The sequence below is a fragment of the Acinonyx jubatus genome, chromosome B4 (assembly GCF_027475565.1).
Source record: "Acinonyx jubatus isolate Ajub_Pintada_27869175 chromosome B4, VMU_Ajub_asm_v1.0, whole genome shotgun sequence".
In the NCBI taxonomy this organism is placed as follows: domain Eukaryota; kingdom Metazoa; phylum Chordata; class Mammalia; order Carnivora; family Felidae; genus Acinonyx; species Acinonyx jubatus.
The window spans coordinates 63,396,791-63,421,336 of NC_069387.1; the positions used below are offsets into that span (position 1 = coordinate 63,396,791).

At 38.6% G+C, this 24,546-nt stretch overlaps 1 protein-coding gene and 1 long non-coding RNA gene across 5 annotated transcripts in view; one reads left to right on the top strand and one right to left on the bottom strand.

Annotated features, from left to right (window-relative positions):
- LOC113593014 (uncharacterized) overlaps nucleotides 1-15,411 on the bottom strand; it is a 34,979-nt gene extending 19,568 nt beyond the window's left edge. Inside the window, exon 1 of the long non-coding RNA XR_003413042.2 lies at nucleotides 15,173-15,411. This is a non-coding gene — a long non-coding RNA (uncharacterized LOC113593014). The remainder of the gene's footprint in view (nucleotides 1-15,172) is intronic.
- FGD4 (FYVE, RhoGEF and PH domain containing 4) overlaps nucleotides 1-24,546 on the top strand; it is a 241,886-nt gene that overhangs the window by 65,863 nt on the left and 151,477 nt on the right. The window lies entirely within an intron of this gene.

The following is a 24,546-nucleotide window of genomic DNA, read 5'->3' on the forward strand; positions in this document are numbered from 1 at the left end:
GTTTTGAGAAGGAAGCATAATGCGGGGAGAATCACTCTAAGACATTATATAGCTACAGTAATCAAGACTGGTATTGTCAGAGTAAGAAACAAATAGGTCAGTGCGACAGAATTGAAAACCCAGAATTAGCCCCACACAAGTAGGGGGCTTTTGCCAAAGGTGCAAAAGTAATACAGTGTGTCTTTTAAACAAATAATATTAGAGCAATTGGATATCTATGGAAAAAAAAAATAACTTCAACCTAAACCTTAGACTATATATGTGAATTAACTCAAAATAAGTCATTAATTTAAACGTAAGACATAAAACTGTAAACTATTTAAAAATTTTTTTTAACAATGTGTGTCTATTTTTGAGAGAGAGAGAGACAGAGCGTGAGTGGGGAGGGGCAGAAGGAGAAGGAGACACAGAATCCGAAGCAGGCTCCAGTTTCTGAGCTGTCAGCATAGAGCCCGACATGGGGCTCAAACTCACGAACTGTGAGATCATGGCCTGAGCCGAAGTCAGACACTCAACCAACTGAGCCACCCAGCTGCCCTATAACTATAAAACTTTTAAAAGAAAACCTAGGAGAAAATCTTCTAGACCTAGGACTTACCAAAAAGTTCTTAACCATGATCCCAAAAGCATAAATCATTAAAGCAAAAAATGGATAAGTAGGATTTCATCAGTTTAAAACTTTTGGCTGTGTGACTGTTAAAATGGCAAAAAGACAAGCTATAGCTGGAAAAAATATTTGAGAACCCAATGTTTGACAAAGAACTCTATCTAGGATATATATAAAGACCTCTCAAAACTGAACAGGAAAACGAAAACCCTAACAATCTCACTAGAAAATGGGCAAACAACATGAAGATATTCAGATGATAAATGAGGATAGGCACGTGTGGACACTCATCATACAATCTAGCAGTTGTACTTCTGAGCATTTATCCCAGAGAAATGAAAACTTAGATCCACACTAAGACCGTACAAGAATGTTCATAGCAATTTTATTTGTCGTTGCCAAAAACTGTAAGCAATTTAATGGTCATTAACATGTGAATGGCTGAACTGACTTTAGTACAACTGCACTATGGAATTCTACACAGCAGTACAAGGGAACAGCCTATTGATACATGGAAAAACCCGAGAGGGTCCTAAGACCATTATGCTGAATGAAACAAGCCAACGTCAGTCACACACAGTGTGTTTCCACTATATACAGTGTGCTGTAGATGACTACATGATAGGAATAGGGAACAGAATAGTGGCTGCCAGAGGTTAGGAACAGTGAAGAGAAAGGTGTTGGTGATGACTAGGAATGGCTAACATGAAGGAGCTCTTAGTGATGGCAGAATCCTTGAGTGTCGTGATTGTGGTTGTGCTGATGCAGATCTATACCAGTGATAAAGTGGCACAGAACTAAACACACATATTGTGCCAAAGTCGGTTTCCTGGTTTTGATATTGTACTATAGTAATATAATATGATGTAATCATTAGGGGAAACTGGACCTCTCTGTACTTTTTTTGCAATTTCCTGTGAGTCCATAATAATTCAAAATAAAAAGTTAAAAAAAAAAGATATCCAGACCTTAGGCCTAAGCTGTCCATCAGCCACTGGTTGCTTTTAAAATTAAAATTTAAATGCACTAAAATGATGTTAACTTAATTCCCTGGTTACTTGTTTCAAGTGCTCACGTGGCTACCTTATTCTATAGCACAAATACAGAACATATCCATCACCACAGAAATTCAGTTGGCGGTGCGAGTTCAGACCAGATCCTCTACGGTGCCAATTCCCATGTGTTGGTAGCTACGTGTTTCTTAGTGAACTGTCTTAAAGTTATAAGTCAAAAGATAATGGTCTGTACCAATAAAATTTAAATAGAAGAAATGGATTTAACATGATGCTTTTTGAAAATGTCATACTTTTTGAGGCTATATACCATATTTTAATAAAAGGAAATGAAACTTTGCTTCATGTTTGAAATAGGAATAAGCTTTTTCCTTATTTGCCAAAGCAGTTGGAGTTTCTTCCCATAATCACAATATAAAATATATATGAAATGGGAAAAATATAGAGGAGGGACAAGTAGAGGAAAGAGATCAGCAAAAATATATATATATATATTTGAAATATCTCATACTTCTTGTTGTTTTTCGTTTCTTAGTGACCAGTCTACCAATGGTAGCTCGCTATTGCAGAGGAAGCGTGGTTTAGCAACCAGACCTTAAACCAGAATTATATTTCTAGCTCAAAGTGACCTTGAGAAAGTGACAAATGTGCTCTTCCCATTTTCGTGACCAATAATCAAACTAAGATAAAACTGACTATTGCTTGGGTGGGCTATGGGGTGAATTATTCAAAATGATCCTACATTTGTAGGATCATTGGTCAAATATTGGCTTCCAAGTAGATTAAAAAAAAAGTTTTGGGGAATTTGGTTATGAAAAGGTCACATGAAGTAGGAAGGGGAAGTTTACCAGGTATGAACAGTTTTAGGTTTTGAGCTTGGAGTTAAATACAAGAAAGCGCAGACAGGGTAAAAAGTTTTCTTAGTTTGTACCAGCTTAATAATTTCAAGAAGTCTCTGGGAGACTAAGCAGACATTTGGATTTTAGAGACCAGGTTTTGAAGTTAAACAACGCAGGGTCTGAATCACAGTTCTGCTGGGAGCTGCTTACCATTATTTTTCACTTTTACGATCTGTAAAATGGGGCCCCTGACACCTTTGTTACGGTCGTTATGAGAAGGACACATAAGTATACAGCTGTAGTTACTGATGATAATTTTAATTTTATCAAGACATGGCATAGGATGATGGTGTTAGGAGCAAATAAATAGCTCTTTTTGCTTTTCTAAAGATTTATTTTTAGCCCCATAATGTTTTTTGGAGGTAGGGTACTAATTTTAACTTTATAACACATTGGTTGATAATCATGGTTTCTAAAGCCACTTTCAAATTTAATTAGCATCTAGAGTATGACTAAATTGATCAAAATCACTTGATTTAAAGCCAAGACACATAAATCTGTTTTTATAAAATATAAACAGCCAAACTGAAAAAAAAAACCCACACATTTATGAGAGAAATGTTATTTCAGTGCATTTTTTGCAACCCATTTCTACAACTATAGCCACATAATATCGGAAGTGAACAGTAATGAGAAGCCTTAATTATAAAGATTAATTAAAAAAAAATCTTCATTATACAAGGTCAAATTATCAGAAAATATTTTGTACGAATTTTCTTTTTTCTTTGCTTACTACTCTGCTAAAAACATTGAAAAAAAAAAAAAAAAGGTCAAGAACCAGAGCCACCATACTCATTAGGACCCTTCCGGCCTTGGTAATGTAGCGGAGGAGGACGGTTGCAATTTTAGGCAATAGTTCACTGGCATGTGGTCAGTTTGAAGGGAACCAAAAATGCTGACATCCTCATTTGACTTCATCACCCAAGACTGAGTACATACACCAACACTTCCTGTGCAAACCTACCCTGACTCTGCAGAGGACACCCCAGCCCTTGGCTGATCTGGGTGGGGAGGGTGGCTTGGATCGGTGACGTTTGCAAAGCATTCGTCCTCAGTTGGATACCACCACTACTGTATGAACATGCCATTTCTCCTTATCTTTCACTTCATAGAGATCAGCTTTCAAAGCTGATAATAATATTCACTGACAGCAAGAGATTGTTGCCAGTACGTGACTTGCCCTGAAAATCACCACTCCTTGAAAATACACCAGAAAACAGCATGTTTGAGAAAGAACTAATTCAGAAAGGTACTTTAAAAAGTCTGTAAGAAGATCTGGAATGTTTATAGCTTGTCTCCCTGATGTCAGTATGTCTACACCTACCTTAGCACCCTTGGCCTCAGTTTTCTCATCCATATAATGAGAGGATTTCTAAATTTCTAAGACTTTGTGATTTTAATGTATTTTGCCAAGTAGTTTCCTCCATGATTGCACTTGTTGATTCATAAGCTACATTAAATGCTTTTTCTATGCATCAAAATTTCCTCAAGTATTATCAAATTCTTTAAGGTAATCTACTATTTTCAGTTTGTCATTCTTTCAGACACATAGTAGTTTGAAAAAGTGATATTGCAAAGTGAACTTAGTCTTGATGTTAGACTTTGATGCTGACAACATCATCTAAATAGTACATGAAACGGAAGTTAACATTGGGATTATTATGTAAATGCTGAACTCATGTTGTAGTAAACAATTAGGTGTTTTTAAATTTTTTCTGATGTTTGTTTATTTTTGAGAAAGAGACAAAGTGTGAGTGGGGGAGGGCAGAGAGGGAGACACAGAATCTGAAGCAGGCTCCAGGCTGGGAGCTGTCAGCACAGAGCCCAGTGCGGGGCTTGAACTCACAAACTGCGAGATCATGACCTGAGCCGAAGTCGGACACTTAACCAACTGAGCCATCCAGGCGCCGCCCCTGGGTGTTTGAGATGTCTGTGTGAATTATGAAGTAAAGCATGGACTTCAGTAATTTTCCCTTATAAACGTGGCAAGGATGAGAAATCTGCTCATTCGCAACTTTCCTTATTTATTTTTTATTTGTTACAGTTTATTTTGAGACAGAGACAGTACACACGAGCAAATAGGGGGAGGAGCAGAGAGAGGGGAGGTGGAGAGAGAGAGAGAATGAATGAATGAATGAATGAATGAATGAATGAATGAATCCCAAGCAGGCTCCATGCTGTCAGCACAGAGCCCATCGTGGGGCTCGAAGCTGCAAACTGAGATTGTGACCTGAGCCGAAATGAAGAGTTGGATGGTCAACCAGCTGAGCCATCTAGGTACTGCCCCCTGCCCCTTATCTCCTTTAAAATCCTGTTGCTTTTATGAAGTTATTTGAGATTGTTAGGTGACCTAGGAAAGGAATAGAAGGGTCTTTTGCTCCAGAGAGGCAGAGAGCTTAAACACTCTTTCACTGTCTCAGTATTCGACATTTCTTATGACTTCTAATGAATATGAAAACAATTTCTAAGACCTTTTAAAACCTATTTTTAAAGGATAGTCTGTTTTAAATCTAAAGGCTGTAACTACAGTAAAATCACATGTCCTTGGGCCCATCCTTCCCATTCCACCATAGTATTGAAGAGCTCTCTCACTGCATTTTGAAATACCTTCATGGAATTTTGAAATGCCGTACTTGCGTAGGTCTTTGAAGCTGCATCAGTGCTAGAAGAGTTATGAAACCTAGTTCTGCACTTCCCATTAGTTAGTTCTTCATGTCAAATGGAGGATGTGTGCGTGTCTGGTGTCTAAATACAGACCTGTAGGTTTTACCCATAAATTATAGATACAAATAATTCCTCCACAAGCAGGAAATAATTATGATTGATCAGAAGAATAAAAGGCAGCACTGGATGTTGTTGGAAAAAGATCCTTTATGGGGGGCTGTGAGTATTTTATTTTTGCAATTTCTATTTCCGAGGTATCTCAGGTTAAAAACGTGAAGTTTTGAATATACAAAGTAGGTGAGTAGATGAAGTAACTGGTTTTTGTCTTTTTGATTACTATTAAATGATAAGTCATTTTTTCACTACTGAAATTATCACAGCTCTTGTTTAGAATGGTTTTGTGGTGTGGTTTTAGGACATAATGTACTTTATGGTCCATATGTGATTCCTTGAGGTAATGGCCTTTCTCTGTAGGATTCATGGCATAGCAATGTTCTCTGAGGGTGGTGAATGTAAGCTGTGCTTTGAGTGAAACTGTTGACCTTTCTGATCTGAGACTTTTTATGTTAAGCTTTTTCCTTCTATTTCTAATTCCCATTTCTTGCCTTCTTTGGTTTCTAATACACAAAAACTATACTTTAGTCAATTTCTTAGAACTTATTTGTGTACTTAATATTCTCTTAGTCATCAGTTATTTGGGAATAAAATTCTCTCTACTACTAAAACATTAGCAAGGTACATTGGCAATGTGCAAGTTTAAGGATTTCTTGAAATTACATACTAGGATCTGAAGTCCAGTTGACTAGATCCTTCTGTCATTGGGGCTATAATGTTCTCCTGGTCTTTTGTAGTTAACTGAAAAGCCACTTTAAGTAAATGTGTTTGTTCAGAAAAACAATTTTAAACAGATTTTTCTTGATAAGAAAGAAAATAAACATCTAGGTGTAACTATTGCCAACATTTTGATGTATGTTTCTTTGTATCTGTTTTACAGAGTTGGGGTCCTATTTTTATTTTTTTTAATTTTTTAAAAATCTTTATTTATTTTTGAGAGAGAGAGAGAGAGAGACCGAGCACGAGCAGGGGAGGAATAGAGAGAGAAGGAGACACAGAATCTGAAGCAGGCTCCGGACTCTGAGCTGTCAGCACAGAGCCCGACATGGGGCTTGAATTCATGAACCGTGAGATGATGATCTGAGCCGATGTTGGTCGCTTAACCGACTGAGCCACCACCCAGGTGCCCCAGTTGGGGTCCTATTTTATGTGGATCCCCTCCCATGTAACATGGAATTATCTCATGTTACTAAAAATTCTTAGTAAAAATTCAGTAGTTGTATGATTCTGTTAAAAAGTATTACTTTAGTTAACATGTCCTCTATTGTTAGATATTTAAATTTTTTTCAACATTTTGGATTATAAATAAGTGAGGACACCATCATATTTAATTAAAGACTATCTTGCAAAGTGCCTGGGGTGGGGGAAATCTCACTGTACTTATATTCTTGATTTATCATATAGCCTGACCTTAGAATTTTAAGGAAAAACACTGAATTAGGATTTTAAACAAATGTGTTGGGTGCAATGCTGGCTTAAACTTATGGATCTCACATTTTTTTAAACTTTTACTTCTGTGTGTCAGGCAGTCTATGCACTTGCTGTTTTTCAAAGGTGGGGGGCATTGCTTTATTTAGAGAAATAAACTGGAGTGGAATTTGTAGAACTTTTGCAAAATAAATGGTTCATTGAAGAAAACTGAAAGAGGACTCCCCTAACTAAGGTTGGTTCTTCTATGTCCAACCTCATGTAAATGGAAAACTAGATCCATGCAGCAAAATAAATCAAGCATGGGCTATAAAAATATGGTGCCTGGGGAAAAAAACAGATTCACAAGGCTTTGGCCAAAGTTTTTCTTTGTTTTACTAGGTTAGAAATGGACTGGGATTCTCCCTGTAATTCAGCCACACAAGAAAGAAAAAGCTTCTTGTTCTTCATTCCCATTGTATAGAGCCCCTATGTCACTGACTTGCACCAAGATGGACTACTGACCTTTCTTGTGGAATGAATAGAACTGAGTTTAGAGTACTTTGAAATACTCATAATTTCTCAACTATATCTTACTTTTAAAACTTGATAGGCATAATAATTAATTTTAATAGACTAGAACTAGCTGGGGTGTATGAATATAAAGTCAAAATATAAAAGTTTGGAGCCTTACTCTTCAAGGAGTTATTTTGGATCAGAAAATTTGATTTCAAGCAGCACCTGGGTGGCTCAGTCAGGTAAGCATCCAACTCTTTATTTCGGCTCATGTTATGATCACAGTGTCATAGGATCAAGCCCTGTGTCGGGCTTTGTGCTGAGCATGGAGCCTGCTTGAGTTTCTCTCCCTCTTTCTCTCTCTCTCTCCCTCTCTCCCTCTTACCCTCTTACCTTGTCTCCCACTTGTGCTCTCTCTCTCTAAAAATAAATAAAATGAAAAAAAAATGTTTTAATTTGATTTCAAGATTTCAGAAGATTTTTTTACTTTGCCCTGCTTCTGCCTTCCCCTTACTAGTTTAGATGCCAATACAAGTTAATATCCTGACTTTTCTTTATAAATGAGTAAAATATTACTGACTATGTGTTATACTTAGAAATAGCCATTTCTCCTAATATTTATTAAAACTTTAAAATTTAGGATCTGGTTGCTACAAAATACCAGATCTTATACACACACACGTATACACATATTTTATACTAAAAAGAAGCCAAAGTGAGATTTACTATAGGACTATATGTTTTATTCTCTAACGACAAGTATGAATAGACTTATTTTTAAGACTAAAGGAGACTCAGGATTACGCTCACAACCATAGTAATAATAAAGGACTTTTGTCCCCATTTTCATTCTTTTGTTTTTTGGGCATTGTAACCTGCACGTGCTTCTCTTCAGAGTGCATACAGTGCACTTAGTGTTCTCTAAGGATCAACTTTGTAACTGAACCAGTTGGACTCCTATCCAGTTTATACACTTGTTGGCATTTCTCCTGCCCATTTGTTTAATCTTTCCAACTCATTTGATCCTCTGGCATTAGAACTGACAGCTGCAATTACATGTGGGTTTATAAAGTAGCTGAATAATAAAATGCCATGACCTGGTTCTTGTATAGTTTCACCGATGACTGAGTTGGCAATGCTACAAATTGGTTTGGCAGGTCAGGTGGAACATTATCTTTACAGGAAAAGAGTTTATGTATAAAAAAGACTGGTATTGATCCTGAGTGATAGAAGTGCTGTTGCCTAAATCCCAGTCTTCCTGTTTACTGAACACCTATTAGACATAGTGCTTTGCTTTATAGGCACATTATTTCTGATCCTCAGAATTGTCTTGTAAGATGGTTATGACCCTGTTTTTCAGATGGAGAAAGCAGATTTTTGAGGCTTTGTACTCATATCTGCATATTTAGTCCTACATGGTAAACTGAAATTCATGTCCAAGATCATTCATTTCCAAAGCTTGTGGCCAATCCATTGCACACTGTAGCAGTAATTTTGTTCATTGTGATTAGTAGTTTATTTCCATTTTGCCATTGACGGGCATTGACTATTATGATGAATGGTGCTATGAACATTTTGTACGTGTCTTTTAGTGGAATTATTGGGTCATGGGGTAGGCATCCGTTAAACTTTAGGAGATGTTAGCCTAAAATTTTTCCATACTGGTTGTAGTGTGTGAATATTCTGGGTGTTCCACTTCTTTGCCAGTATTCTCCGTAGGTTTTAAAAAATTTTAGCCACGTGACAGGTGTCCAGTGGTATCATTTTGTGATTTTAATTCACATATCTCTGATGGTTAATCATTTTTATATGCTTATTGGAGACCTTCTTTGGTGAAGTTCCCAATCAAGATTTTTGCCCATTTAAAAAAAAATTGGATTGTCTTTTTTTTTGGTCTGCATTCTTTATGTATTCTGAATACTAGTTCTTTGAGCACTCACTTATAAATACTTATTTTTCCTGTAATGCTTTCTTTTTTATACTTACTGGTGTCCTTTCATGAGCAATGCTCAATTTCAGTTCTATCCTTTAAAGTTAGGCTTCTGTGTTCTTTTTTTTTTTTTTAATTTTTTTTAACGTTTTTATTTATTTTTGAGACAGAGAGAGACAGAGCATGAATGGGGGAGGGGCAGAGAGAGAGGGAGACACAGAATCGGAAGCAGGCTCCAGGCTCTGAGCCATCAGTCCAGAGCCCGACGCGGGGCTCGAACTCGCGGACCGCGAGATCGTGACCTGAGCTGAAGTCGGACGCTTAACCGGCTGAGCCACCCAGGCGCCCCATTCTGTGTTCTTTTTAAAAGCCTTTGCCTATCTGAAGGTAGTAAAGATGATTTCCTACAGTATTTATAGAAGCATATTGTTTATTTGTTTATAATTGTTTTACCTTTCACATTTAGGTCTATGATTGCTCTGAAATGGATGTTTGTAAAAGATGTGTGGTAGGGGTCAAGATTTATTTTTTGTGCCATGTAGATATCAATTGGACTTAGCACCATTTACCGAAAAAACTGTCCTTTGCTCACTGTATCTCATTGGCAATTTTGTGGTACAGTTTTGACTGAGAATTCTGACATTTGACATTTGCAGAATCCAAACCACCCCAAATTCTTTTTGTTGTTTTCCTTAAATTGTCTCGAGCATGGATTATGCTTTGTATTTCTTTTTTTTTTTTATAATACTCCTGTAGAGTTTCTTTTTTTTTTTAATTTTTTTTTTTTTAACATTTATTTATTTTTGAGACAGAGAATGAATGGGGGAGGGTCAGAGAGAGGGAGACACAGAATCCGAAACAGGCTTCGGGCTCTGAGCTGTCAGCACAGAGCCTGACGCGGGGCTCGAACTCACGGACCGCGAGATCATGACCCGAGCCGAAGTCGGTCGCTCAACTGACTGAGCCACCCAGGCACCCCTATGCTTTGTATTTCATCACATCTCACCTAGTATAGTGCTCTGTACACATTGTAGGAAAGAGTTGAGAATTTACCAATCCTGGAAAGGTTTTTATTAATGAAATGACAGCTGTTGGGGTTTACATCCCTGCAGGGGAAGGAAAAGGAAGTGGTTTGCATTGCTGGGTGCAAGTGGTGTGTATGTGAGTTTTTGAGGCAAAATCTGCCTAGCTGCACTTTTCCCATGAATTTCTTTACACTGAAAATTATGGACGTTTGGATTATAGCTCTTCTCACTGGATTGAAAGCAAGTATCAGAGGAATTATTCACTGAAAACACAGTTCTTCAGCTGTACTCTCTGATGAGTTCTGTATGTGCTCAATAAACTTACGTGTTCACCATAGTGGGGACCTATTCCCCCCTCATTTGGTTTATTTCTTTGGTTCTTTTTTTTTTAAGTTTACTTATTTATTTTGAGAGACAGCAAGAGCATGTGTATGAGCAAGAGGGGAGGAGCAGAGAGAGAGGAAGAGAGAGTATCCCAAGCAGGCTCCATGCTGTCAGTGCACAGCCCAACTTGGGGCTCTTTCCCACTAACCATGAGATCATAACCTTAGCCAAAATAAAGAATCGGTTGCTTAACTGACTGAGCCATGCAGGTGCCCCTATTTTGTTGTTGTTGTTGTTGTTTTTAATTTAAATTCAAGTTAGTTAGCACATAGTGTAGTATTGGTTTTGGGATTAGAACCCAGTGATTTATCACTTATATATAACACCCTGTGCTCATCCCAACAATGTCTGCCTATCACCAATTTAGCACAGCCCCCACCCACACTGGTTCTTAATTTGATTTTTAAGTAAGCACTAAGAAGGAGTTCCGTGAAAGAATTTTGGTCCTGGCCATGATGGAATAATTGGTATTGTAATACTCTTCTGCCATCAAAAAGCTATAAAACTGGAAAAATATATGCAGCTTTATATGCTTACATTAGAAACGAAGTTTTAGAATCAATGATCTGAGCTTCTACCTGAAGAATTTAGAAAATGAGGAAATTAAACCAAAAGTAAATAGAAAGACATAAAAAATATAAAAGTGAAAAATATGCACTAGAGAACAGACAATAGAGAAAATAAAATGCTTCCTTGAAGTAATAGTAAGATTGATAAGTCCCTGTTGAGACTGATCAAGAATGAGACAATTCCAATATCAGGATTGTTACAGACACTAAAAGGATAATAAGTGGTTACTATGAACAACTTAGATAAAACAGACACATTTCTTTGGAAGACAAACTGAATAAACCATGAAGAAATAGAAATTTGACTAGCCCTTCAGTCTACTAAAGAAATTGAGTTGGCAATTAAAAGTTTTCTAAGAGAGGGGCGCCTGGGTGGCGCAGTCGGTTAGGCGTCCGACTTCAGCCAGGTCACAATCTCGCGGTCCGTGAGTTCGGGCCCTGCGTCGGGCTCTGGGCTGATGGCTCAGAGCCTGGAGCCTGCTTCCGATTCTGTGTCTCCCTCTCTCTCTGCCCCTCCCCCGTTCATGCTCTGTCTCTCTCTGTCCCAAAAATAAATAAACGTTGAAAAAAAATTAAAAAAAAAAGTTTTCTAACAGAGAATACCATGATGCTGCTGGCCCAGGAGCCACATTTTAAGAACCAGTATGTTAGACTGTGACGTCTGTGAGGGCAAGGAACAGCTTTCGAACCCCTTTTTATTATCTGCATGTGACATAACATTCCTGGTAAATGTTTCTTAAATAGAATTGATTGGATGACATGGTACTAAGTAGGGAAGTTTCTTCCCTTGAGAAATCTAACAGCTTTTTATTTTCTTTCTTTGGTAAGGAATTTTGATCTTCTAGTTCATTTCAGAAAATGTGTACACCCTACTGAAATGAAAACACTTAAATTTCTTGTGTTTGTGAAACTATATATGATTAGGAAGGTCTCAGGGTTTCCTTGGTGATCATATAAATCATGTTGGGTGTTAAGTAAGTGTGGGCTGTATTGTTCCCAGACATGATGCTTTAAAACCATAAATCCTGTGGTTTTACATGAGTTAAACCAAAAATGACATTGATCCTCTCCCTAGCAAAGGCAATTTAGGGTGGGGTGGCATTGGGGAGAGGGGAATCTTATGAGGGCAATGTGTGTGTGTTTTCTGGCATTACAGTTCTGTTGAACACTGTATCGCCAGTTTTTAAAGAAAGAACCAAATTGTGGCACCCCAATTGCTTCTTAAAATTCATGAGTTTCATCTAGCATGAGGCATTATTCAGCTAATAGTTGAAAATCCTCCAAAGTGAACAGCATTTAAGAGGCTATTAGAAACCTTATTAGAAAGGCAGATAGTGACTCTGAACAATAAATCAGCTCAACCTGCAGGAGAAAATGATACATCAGCTGAAAATAAGTCTCCTTTGAATCAGGAGCCAACTCTTGTTGGGTGGAAAGTTTTGTTTATGTGAAGAAATTTGAAATGGCTGTGCTCATATTTATTGGACTCTTAGAGAAATTATGTCCTTGAGCATTACCAACCTCTATAAAATGTTAAATAGCTCAATTACATATCAAAATCATCTTTTAAACCCCATCTACCCTGGCATAATTGAGAAAAAATTGAAGCAAACTCTTCTTTAGAAATAAATTCATAAAATTTATTTTTTTAATGTTTATTTTTGAGAGAGCACAAACAGGGGAGGGGTAGAAAGAGGGGGCCAGAGGATCTGAAGCAGGCTCTGCACTGACAGCAGTAAGCCTGACGTGGAGCTTAAACTCACGAACTGAACTGCAAGCTCATGACCTGAACCAAAGTCAGATGCTCAACTGACTGAGCCACCTAGGTGCCACGATTTCATAAAATTACTTAAAGAGCACAATGTTTAGAATAATGCCAAACCTGATACATATTATGCAAAAGTTTTAAAGGAAATGCATCAAAACGTTAACCACGATTATATCTACTGGATTGTTTTATAGGTGATTTTAATTTTATTTCTAATTTTTTTATTAAAAATTTTTAAACATTTTTTAAATTAATTTATTTTGAGAGAGAGGGAGACAGTGTGAGAGGGGGAGGGGAAGAGAGAGAGAGAGAGAGAGAAAGAGAGAATTACAAGCAGGCTCTGAGCGATCCGTGCAGAGCCTGACAGAGGGCTTGATCCCACTAAGCGCAAGATCACCACCTGAGCCAAATCCAGGAGTTTGACACCCAACCTACTGAGCCACCTACACGCCCATTTCTAAAATTTATTTTTAATTTTTTATTAAAAAAATTTAATGTTTATTTTTGAGGGAGAGACAGAGTGCAAGCAGGGGAGGGGCAGCGAGAGAGAGAGACAGAATCCAAAGCAGGCTCCAGGCTCTGAGCTGTCATCACAGAGCCTGACGCGGGGCTTGAACCCACAAACTGTGAGATCATGACTTCCCTCCCTCTCTCCTTCTCTCCTCTCCTTCTTTTCTTCTCTCCCTCTCTCCTACTCTCCCTCCCTCCCTCACTCCTTCTGTCTCTCCCTCTCCCCCTCCCCTCCCCATTCCTCTCCCCTGCTTCCACTCACCCTCTCTCTCACTCTCTCTCTCTCTCTCAAAACGAAACAAAACAAAACAAAACAACTTTGAGCATGGGAGTCTGCATTTTTTCTAGCATTAGAAAAGGTATAAAGCTGGTGCTGCTGTAAACCCAGACATCCCTGCTGTCCAGTGAGTGACAAATCAGTGAAGGTGGAGACAAGTGAAGAGAATATAACTGGGGCTTATGAACTGACTAGCTATTTTGGGCTCCCAGGTTGGCTGACTGTACTTCTGTTTTCAAGAGGAAAACACCATTGTGTGATCACATTGGAATAGTGTTAGGATTTACATGACTGCCAGGTTTAGGTCATGACGTAAAATCTGGATCATAAATAGGGAAAATGGAGAGCTAGCGTAAAGTCACGCGTCACTGTCAACCCACCCTGTAGAAGAGCAAAGGAATAGAGAAGAGTGCCAAGAAGAAAGTTTAAAAAATTTTCCCTTGATTTACATTTTTGCTAAATCAGACATCTCTTGTTCACTTTTCCCCCAGAAAGCATCTAGAATATCCGTGACCTCTATAAGATCCCTTATCTCCTGGACTGCCCACCATCTTCCCTTTGAGACTTACTCTTTTGTCCTGGAGAAAGTGTGGTATCCTGATGAGTCAAGTTCATTAGTCCTGGGCCATAGACTTCCTGCCTGCTTGTTCCTCAAGACTAGCAAGTGTACTTGCTGCTTGACTTGCTTCAGAAACTTATCATGTATTTCCGTGCCCATTCACTCAGATGTGTCTGTGACCTGGCACCGTGGTCACTACCTGGGTAGGTAACAGTGGTGGAGCCCACACTTACATTGTCTTTATTCATTCCCTACTGTTTTTTCTTCTGTTCATTTTTCAACAAAGATTTAGTGAGCACCTACTTTGGGCCAGATACTGGGGATTCCTTAGTAAATAAAACAAAATTCCCTTATTCATGGAATTTACCTTCTAGGGTGGGAGGCAGACAATAAAATGAGTGGGGGAAAAAATTTAATGTTGGGCAGGAATAAGTGCTATTAAACGACAAAAGGACCAAGGTGCTGGAATAGGTAGGAAGTCTCAAGGGGTTGTGAGGAAGCAAAGAGATACTTGAAGAAATGGCATCTAAGCACAGACTCTAATGAAGTGTGTTATGGAAGCAAGAGGAAAATTTGGGGAAATGCTCTAAACAGAGGGAAGGGCAAGTGCGGAGGACCTGAAACAGGAATGAGGTTTGACATCAGAACTTGACAGGGAAGTATTTAAATTCCTACACACCTGTTGGGCAGACTAGCTTACGAGGAATGGTAAGGTCTTTACTTGGACCTACCTCCAGCTATATGTTCAGTAAGATATCATTTACCTTGTTTTCTCACATATAAAGATTAAAAGCTTTTAATCTGTTAATGGGGTTCCATGTTTGAACTGATAACTTCATGTTTTGCCAATGAATTGTTGTATAATGTCTAAACACATTTACTTGTGATGTGTTTATGAATATTTATTTAGTGAACATTTATGGGTCTTACCTGATGGATTGGATGTGGCTGAGGAGGGAAAAAGTGGGGAAGGAGATGCTGATGAGAAGAGGAAAGGAGTTGCTGGAGAGACCCCCGCAGAACCGGGAGAGTTGATTGTGAGGCAATACAGGAAGAAGGAATGCTAAAGAAGAATGAGGTCAGCCCAGTCAGATGCACCCAGGGAAGTCCAGGGATACAAGAACTGAACAGTGACCTGTGGGTATGGCACCTGGGATGTCTCTGCTAGTCTTGGAGGGAGCAGAGTCTGGTGTATGTTGGTCAGACAGAGGTGAGCTGAGGAAGTGGAAGCCATGACTGTAGAGTTCCCACCTTTTGAGAAGTATGAACAAGAAAGACAGGAACAAGATTAGACAGCTTGACAAAAATATGAATGGAGCTAAGAGGGTTTTTTTGCTTTTGTTTTTGTTTTTTATTTTAAAAGAAATTTCATTGGTGGTTTTTCATGACAGGAAGTCATCCTTTGCTATCCTTGGCTCACAGAGTAAACAGTTGTTTTACGTGCATTTATGTCCCACCACCACACTTTTAAACATGTTTAAAACTTCTTACAGCTATATAGTTATCCAAGTATTCAAAGAGAGTTCACCTATGTAATCTTGATCTTCTTGAAAGGAAGGTACCAAATATTATGCCTGTTTCTTAGATGCATGCCTCAAATCCCAGGTTATAGCTGAGAAGTCACCCCCCAAAAAGCTGTAGGACAAAAAATTCTATAAGTATTTCCCATCCTGCCAAGAGTTTGGCAATCTATATTCACAGCATTAACTAACCATGATTTGTCCCCATATTCAACTGATTATCCTCTGGTTACCTCAGAAAAGAACCCAGGGCATTTATATATAATTTATAGGGAAGATGAAAATTTTCAGAATACACCATTATGTCCCTCTTGCCGCACACATACCCTGCCATACACAGAGCAGATACGGTCACCTTCAAATGTTCACAATGGAGTACACCTCAGTCCTAGTCTTAAAGGATTCTTGCCCACACAGCCTGGCTACTCTTTTCAAGACTTTCCTCTTTCTGGGGTTTGGACTTGGAGTAGAAATGTAAGGTTAGGTAGAGAGAGTTGATTTTATAAGACCAGATGAGAGGCCATAAATAATCCCCAGGTTTCAATAGTAAGGGTTCAGTTGGTTATTTTTGCTGAATTTGCTTTCTCTCCTAACAAAGAAAACCCTGTAGAACTTAAGCTCAACAGTTTTGTGTAAATTTGATCTAAGTAGTAGCGGTGCCCCCAAGTTGTGAGCATCCAAATATACAAATTAATTAATAACAAACATAAACTCATTGGTAATAATAGTAGGGGACTTTATCACCCCACTTACAGCAATGGACACATCATCTAAGCAGAAAAATCAACAAGGCAACAATGGCTTTGAATGTCACACTAGACCAGATGGACACTTAACAGATATATTCAGAACATTTCATCCAAAAGCAGCGGAATACACATTCTTCTCCAGTGCACATGAAACATTTTCCAGAATAGATGACATACTGGGTCACAAATCAGCCCTCAACAAGTACAAAAAGATTAAGATCATACTGTGCATATTTTCAGACCACAACGCTATGAAACTTGAAATCACCACAGGAAAAAAAGACCACAAATACTTGGAGGTTAAAGAACATCCTACTAAAGAATGAATGGGTTAACCAAGAAATTAAAGACACCAAGGCACCTGGGTGGCTCAGTAAGTTAAGCATCCAGCTTCGGCTCAGGTCATGATCTTGTGGTTTGTGAGTTCGAGCCCCACATTGGGCTCTCTGCTGTCCCAATACTACTACCCCTGCCACTCTCTGCCCCTTCCCCGCTCATGCTTTCTCTCAAAAATAAACATTAAAAAAAAAAGAAATTAAAGAGGAAATAAAAAAGTGCACGGCAGCCAATGAAAATGAAAGCATGACAGTCCAAAACCTTTGGGATGCAGCAAAGGTGGTCATAAGAGGGAAATACATAGCAATCCTGGTCTTCCTAAAGAAAGAAGAAATATTTCAAATATATAATCCAACCTTACACCTAAAGGAGCTGGCAAAAGAACAGCATATAAAGCCCAAAACCAGAAGAAAATGGGAAATAATAAAGATTAGAGCAGAAATCAATGATATCAATATCAAAAAATAGTGGAACAGATAAACAAAACTAGGAGTTGCTTCTTTGAAGGAATTAATAAAATTGATAACCCCCAGCCAGACTTACCAGAAAGAAAAAGGACCCAAATAAATAAAATCATGAATGAAAGAGGAGAGATCACAACCAATACCGTAGAAATACAAATTGGGCACTCTGGAAGAGATGAACAAATTCCTAGAAATATGTAAACTACCAAAACTGAAACAGGAAGAAATAGAAGCTTTGAACAGATCCATAACCAGTAAAGAAATTGAATCAGTAATCAAAAATCTCCCAACAAACAGGAGTCCAGAGCCTGGGAGCATGACTTCCCAGGGGAATTCTACCAAACATTTAAAGGTATTCTTTTGAAACTGTTCCAAAAAATAGAAATGAAAGGAAAACTTCCAAATTCATTCTATGAAGCCAGTATTACCTTGATCCCAAAACCAGACAAAGACCCCCTAAAAAGGAGAGTTACAGACCAATTTCCCTGATGAACATGGATGCAAAAATACTCAACAAGATACTAGCAAATTGAATCCAATAATATTTTAAAAGAAATATTCACCATGATCAAGTAAGATTTATTCCTGGGCTGCAGGGATGGTTCAATATCCACAAATAAGTCAACCTGATATACCACATTAATAAAGGAAAGGATAAGAAATATATGATCCTCTCAATAGATGCAGAAAAAACATTTGACTACATACAGCATTCTTTCTTCATAAAAACCTTCAAGAAAGTAGGTATGGAAGGAACATACTTCAACATCATAAAGACCATATATGAAAGACCCATGGCTAATATCCTTGATGGAGAAATGTATAGCCAACTAATCCTTGCCAAAATAGGAAAGAATATCCAATGGAAAAAAGTCTCTCCATCAAATGATGTTGGGAAAACTGGACAGCTACATGCAGAAGAATAAAACTGGAACACCATATGCAAAAATAAATTCAAAATGGATGAAACTCCTAAATTTAAGACAGGAAGCCATCAGAATCCTAGAGGAAAAAACAGGCAGCAATCTCTTTGACCTAGGCCACAGCAACTTAGTAGGCATATATCCAGAGGCAAGGGAAACAAAAGCACAAATGAACTACAGGGACCTCATCAAGATAAAAAGCTGCTGCACAGTGAACAAAACAGTTAACACTAAAAGACAACCAGTGGAATGGGAGGAGATATTTACAAATGACATCAGGTTAGTATCTAAAATCTATAAAGAATTTATCAAACTCAACACCCAAAAAACAATCCAGTGAAGAAATGGGCAGAAGACATGAATAGATACTTTTCCAAAGAAGACATCCATGGCTAACAGACACACGAAAAGATGCTTCACATGACTCATCATCAGAGAAATACAAATTAAAACCATAATGAGATACCACCTCACACCTGTCAGAATGGCTAAAATTAACAGCTCAGGAAACAACAGATGTTGGCAAAGATGCAGAGAAAGGGAAACTCTTTTGCACCACTGGTGGGAATGCAAACTGATGCAGCTACTCTAAAAAACAGTATGGAGGTTCCTCAAAAAATTGAAAATAGAACTACCCTACAATCCAGCAGTTGCACTACTAGGTATTTATCCACAAGGATACAGGAGTGCTGATTCAAAGAGGCATATGCACCCCGATGTTTATAGCAGTGCTATCAATAATAGCCAATGTATGGAAAGAGCCAAAATGTCCAGTGACTGATGAGTGGATAAAGAAGATGTGGTATACAATGGAGTATTACTCAGCCATCAAAAAGAACAAAATCTTGTCATTTACAACAATGTGGATGCAATTTGAGTGTATTATGCTAAGCGAAATAAGTCAGAGAAAGACAAATACCATATGATTTAACTTGTGGAGTTTAAGAAACAAAACAGATGAACATTAGGAGAAGGGAAGGAAAAGTAAAGTAAGATAAAAACAGAGAGGGAGGCAAACCGTAAGAGACTCCTAACTATAGAGAACAAACTTGGGTTGCTGGAGGGGAGGTGGGTGGGTGGATGGGAGCTAAATGGGTGATGGGCATTAAGGAGAGTACTTTGTGGGATGAGCACTAGGTGTTCTATATAAGTAATGAATCACTAAATTCTACTCCTGAAACCAATACTACACTGTATGCTACTAACTCCAGTTAAAACAAAAATAAGGTAGTAAGGGTTTGCATGTGTTGGTCTTTCAGGATATTTATTTTTTGAACTGTAATAACTGTTGAACATTGAGTTTTACGAGTGCAAACCTGAGTTGTCCTTTCCATTCTGGCTCAATCTCAGCCTCTAAAAGAATGTTTAGGGGCACCGGGTGGCTCAGTTGTTTGGGCGTCTGACTTCGGCTCAGGTCATGATCCCGCCGTGAGTTCAACCCCACGTCGGGCTCTGTGTGGACAGCTTAGAGCCTGGAGCCTGGTTCGGATTCTGTGTCTCCCTCTCTCTCTGCCCCACCCCTGCTTGTGCTCTCTGTCTCTCAAAAATGAATAAATGTTTAAAAAAATTTTTTTAAATGTTCATAATGTTGATATTTTGATCATTTTTACAGAATATTTGCGTATCTTTGCCTAGTACCATAGTATTTTCCTAGTACCATCCATCTATCTATCACTGTTTTATCTTGTTAGCTCCTCACCAGCTCCTGCCCCTGCACCAGAGGTAAAGGTCTTTGTTTCTCAAACGTGCTGAAGATTCCTCAAGAGAAAGGAACCAGTGTCTCATTTTTGTCTATAGAGTTTAGGTTGGAACTTCGCAAATTGTGGAGCCCAAAGACTTGTTTACATAAGTCTTTGTTTTTAACCCTTTTTCCACTTGTCACACTGTCTCATAAACATTTAACTTAAATGCATTTACTAATTAATACATTACCATAAATGTATATTATGTTGTATATATTGTACTCCCTGCAAAGAGTCTTCAGCTTTCATGTATTTCAGGAATTTTCTTAAACAAATAAAGAAGAATTAAAACATCTAGATTCCAATTTAGATGAGTCACTTCCTGAAAAAAAAAATGTAAGAAGGAAGAATGTGAATGGCAACAGACTAGGACCCAGATGCTTGTATAATTTCCTCCCACCTCTGTTTTAGAGTCAGTGTTAAAGATCTGTAAGGAGAGGGTTTATTACCATAACGAAGACAGTAACAGATACTCTAATGATGGGAAGAATTGGATCCTGTTATTCACACTGGACTAAGACATCATCCTTCCAATTTTAATCAAAAACATCCCTTAGGGGTTCTTGGCTGGCTCAGTTGGTAGAACATGCAACTCTTGATCTCAGGGTTATCAGTTCAAGCCCCACATTGGGTATGGAGCCTACTTAAAAAAAATCCATGGGGCATTGGTAGATCTGAGGTCAAGTCCTAATGGTTGGACTTTGATGAAAGATGGCTAGTATACAAGCCTCCCTAACATAGACTAACCCTCCTCAACTTTTGTTTTCTTTATAGTGTGGTACCTGGGCATGTCCCAGAAAGGGAAATACTTCTCTGAAATGCTAACCACAAGAGAGGAATGATGGGCAGTTAAAAAAAAATTGCTTCCATCATGTCAGGCTAGACTCGTTACTGTATCATCTTAACCCCCTGCAAACTGGGCAGAAAAGTTCCACTTATTTCATTGTGTTTTCTTTTGCCTATAAAGCACTCTTTACCCTGCAAATACATTTTTCTAAATCATGTCTTTAAAACTAGTTGCAAAAGAGAAAAGTTAAATTTAAAAACAAATCTTATAGAATGTTAAGAATACAAAATTCTCGGTAAATGTCTGAGAAAATATCACCTGTTTACAAATATTGTATTTTGTGTTTCAGTGTCCGTGCCTGGTCAGCCCTGTTGTTTAGTCTGGTCCTTCTTAAGCTGACATGATGAGTTTGATCTCCAATCAGGATAGGTAATTTGAGTCTGTTTCATAGTCACTCCCAGCCTGACAATATCCAGTCACCTCATAATGCAAACCATTTGTCCAGGAGGAGTTTGGGTAAGAGTAGAAACAGCACACGGAAAGAGCAGTGCTGGTGTCAATGTCACTCAACAGTGTGCCCTACGGGGGATGTAACCACCACCTCACCTGGTAGCCTAGTAACATCTCATGCTCTAACCTTTCATCATAGCACACCTAAATTTTAGTATGAATTTCCTTCTGGAAAATAAATACTTGTCCTGGCTGCTCTAGCCCTTTCTCTGTTCCCCCTGAAACCAGTAAGAATGAGGAAGAACCTTCCTTCCTCTAACATTCATTCTTAGTGTTTGAGAGCAGAAGGGAACTTGGGAGATGATCTACACTAGCTCCCTTATTTTGAGACTGAAGCACACGTGATAGGGAGGGCAAAACAACCTGCCCATGTCATACCACTGGCTAAGCAGTAAGTCCAGGCTTCTGAATTTCTAGTTAGGGAGTCTTTTCATGATCTGGCACTGCGAGAACTAAGGGCTTAAAGACATCATTGACAAAATATGTGCCTAGGCTGAGGTGCTCTGGGGCAGTGCCACCAGCTCAGTGGGGTGCTACCTGGAGGGTATTTTAAAATTTCAAGGGAAACACAGGGACATCTATTAAACACTGTGGGAACAATTAGCTCTAGGTGGTTCTGTTTTAGAATTACAGTGTACTGTGTTTCTTTTGATGACATCATAGTTTTTTGCAGAGCTGGGGTTTCGGCGGGTTATCGTGATAATAAGCAAGTATCTGGTAAAAATCAGTGTGGAACAGAAATGAGGATGGCAAGGTCTAATATGATCCTGTGGTGTGAGAAGTTTTGTAGGACCAAAACCCATCCAGTACCTACATGCCATTAGTCAGTAATGGTAATGATTTCAGAGTGGAATAAAAATATTAATTTTTCTTGCAACTGTTTTATGTTACATTTTCAAATGGTGGTAAGTTGCTGGGTCAAAAACAGTTACAAAGTTGTTTATACCTAATTACTTAATAAGTGAGCCTGTTAGGGGCACCTGGGTGGCTCAGTCTGTTGAGGATCTGACTCTTGGCTTCAGCTTGGGTCATGATCTCACGGTTGGCGAGTTCAAGCCCTGCATTGGGCTCTGTGCTGACAATGCAAGCCTGCCTGGGGTTCTCTGTCTCCCTCTCTCTCTGCCCCTCCCCAAGTTGTGTGTGTGCATGTGTGCACACTCGCTCTCAAAATAAGTGAACTAAAATAAAATAAAATAAAATTAAATAAAATAAAATAAAATAAAATAAAATAAAATAAAATAAAATAAATGAGCCTGTTAGAGATTTCTCTTGGCCTGGAGTGCCATGAAAATGTTACTGAGAGGGGCGCCTGGGTGGCTCAGTTTGTTGAGCGTCCGACTTCAGCTCAGGTCATGATCTCACAATTTATGAGTTTGAGCTCCGTGTCGGGCTCTGTGCTGACAGCTCGGAGCCTGGAGCCTGCTTCGAATTCTGTGTCTCCCTGTCTCTGCCCCTAACCCACTCACATTCTGTCTCTGTCTCTCTCAAAAATAAATAAACATTAAGAAAAAAAAAAGTTATTGAGAAGTGGCTAAGGACTCCATGATTCAAAAAAAAAAAAAAAAAAAAAAAAGACGTTAGAGTGAAGAGAGCCAAAGCATAGAGACTCTTAAAAACTGAGAACAAACTGAGGGTTGATGGGGGGGTGGGAGGGAGGGGAGGGAGGGTGATGGGTGTTGAGGAGGGCACCTGTTGGGATGAGCACTGGGTGTTGTATGGAAACCAATTTGACAATAAACTTCATATATTGAAAAAAAAAAAAAAAGTTTGGGAAGCTCTGACTTACAGCATCTTCCTCGGTAAAACTTCTTGCTAAGGGAAAGAGAAAGGCTGAGTAAGGATGGATGCAACCAGGTACGTTCAGTAGCCAAGGGAGGCAGAACAGTACTCACAAGGCTATTTGATCGCTGCTTTGCTGGCACAGTGGCCACTATGACGGATGCTGGGCAGTGTTGCTGCCCACCCAGCATTTGAAGAAGATAAATTATCCGGCCTGTTTCCAACCCTTTTTCACCTTGAAAATCTTTACGGGATTGTTGGCTCTTTGTCACATGCTTACGTTTGGAGGCCCTGTTACTAGATTGGTGGACAGTGCGGCTGGAGGTGCCATCATGTAGACAATGTCAGAACCCCCAGAGGTGCACGTGGCTCTGAAGAGGACACTGCCGCTTGTGTGCCTTTCTGGGATCTGCCGTTTTTTTCTTCTTTCTCAGTAAATGTCCATGGAATCAATTCTCTAGAAACTGTGAGTCAAGTTCTTCATAGATTTTTTTATTGTGTCTTGCTACTTGGTAGATCCACCTAAGAACAGAGTAGAATCACCATTGAAAAATATGTGTAGAAGGAGTAAATATTATTTTTAGAGAGTAATCATTTTTGACATCAAGAATTTTGGAAAACAGAGGAAAGGAAAATATCACCAATATTTCTTCCTCACAACTGCTCTTAGAATTTTGAAGTAGGTAACCCTAGGCTTTAGTTCCTAAGTATCTTTTCTTTTTTATGTAGTTGTTCATAGTGAGTATTTAGTTATGTATTTATTTTTTCCCCTTTACTTCCAGAAGATAATGTAGCAATAATGACTTAGAGCCAAGCTTTGGTCTCAAATGAAGTTCAGATCTTAGCTGTGAGACAGAGGGCACAGAACCGAATTTCTGAGTCTTTGTTTCCACACCTAAAAAATGAGGATAGTAAGGTCTACTTTATAATCCCTGTGAGGTTTAAATAAAATATTGTGAACTGCTTATTACAATACCTGATACCTACTAGGGGCTCAGCAAAGAGTATATACTTTTTTAAATGTTTATTTATTTTGAGAGAGAGACACACACACACACACAGAGTACACACATGAGTCGGGGAGGGGCAGAGAGAGAGAGAGAGAGAGAGAGAGAGAGAATCCCAAGCAGGCTTTGCACTGTCAGTGCAGAGCCTGACAAGGGGCTCAATCCCATGATCTGTGAGATCATGTCCTGATCCAAAATAGAGTTGGCTGATAAACCAACTGAGCCACCCAGGTGTCCCAATAGTATATTGTTATTAAAATGCCATCAACATTCTCCTTATGCCACATAGGTTTTGTGACCATATTTTTAATAACTGCATGATATTCTATCAAGTTGTACGCATTCTTGTGTAATCATTCATCTGTTATTAGATTCTTAGGTTGCCTCTAAATTTTCACTAGACTAAAAAATTCTGCAGCAAGCTGTTATTCATTGCAGATTTAATAAGTGCTCACTATACACAAGGACCTTTGCCTGGCATTAGGAG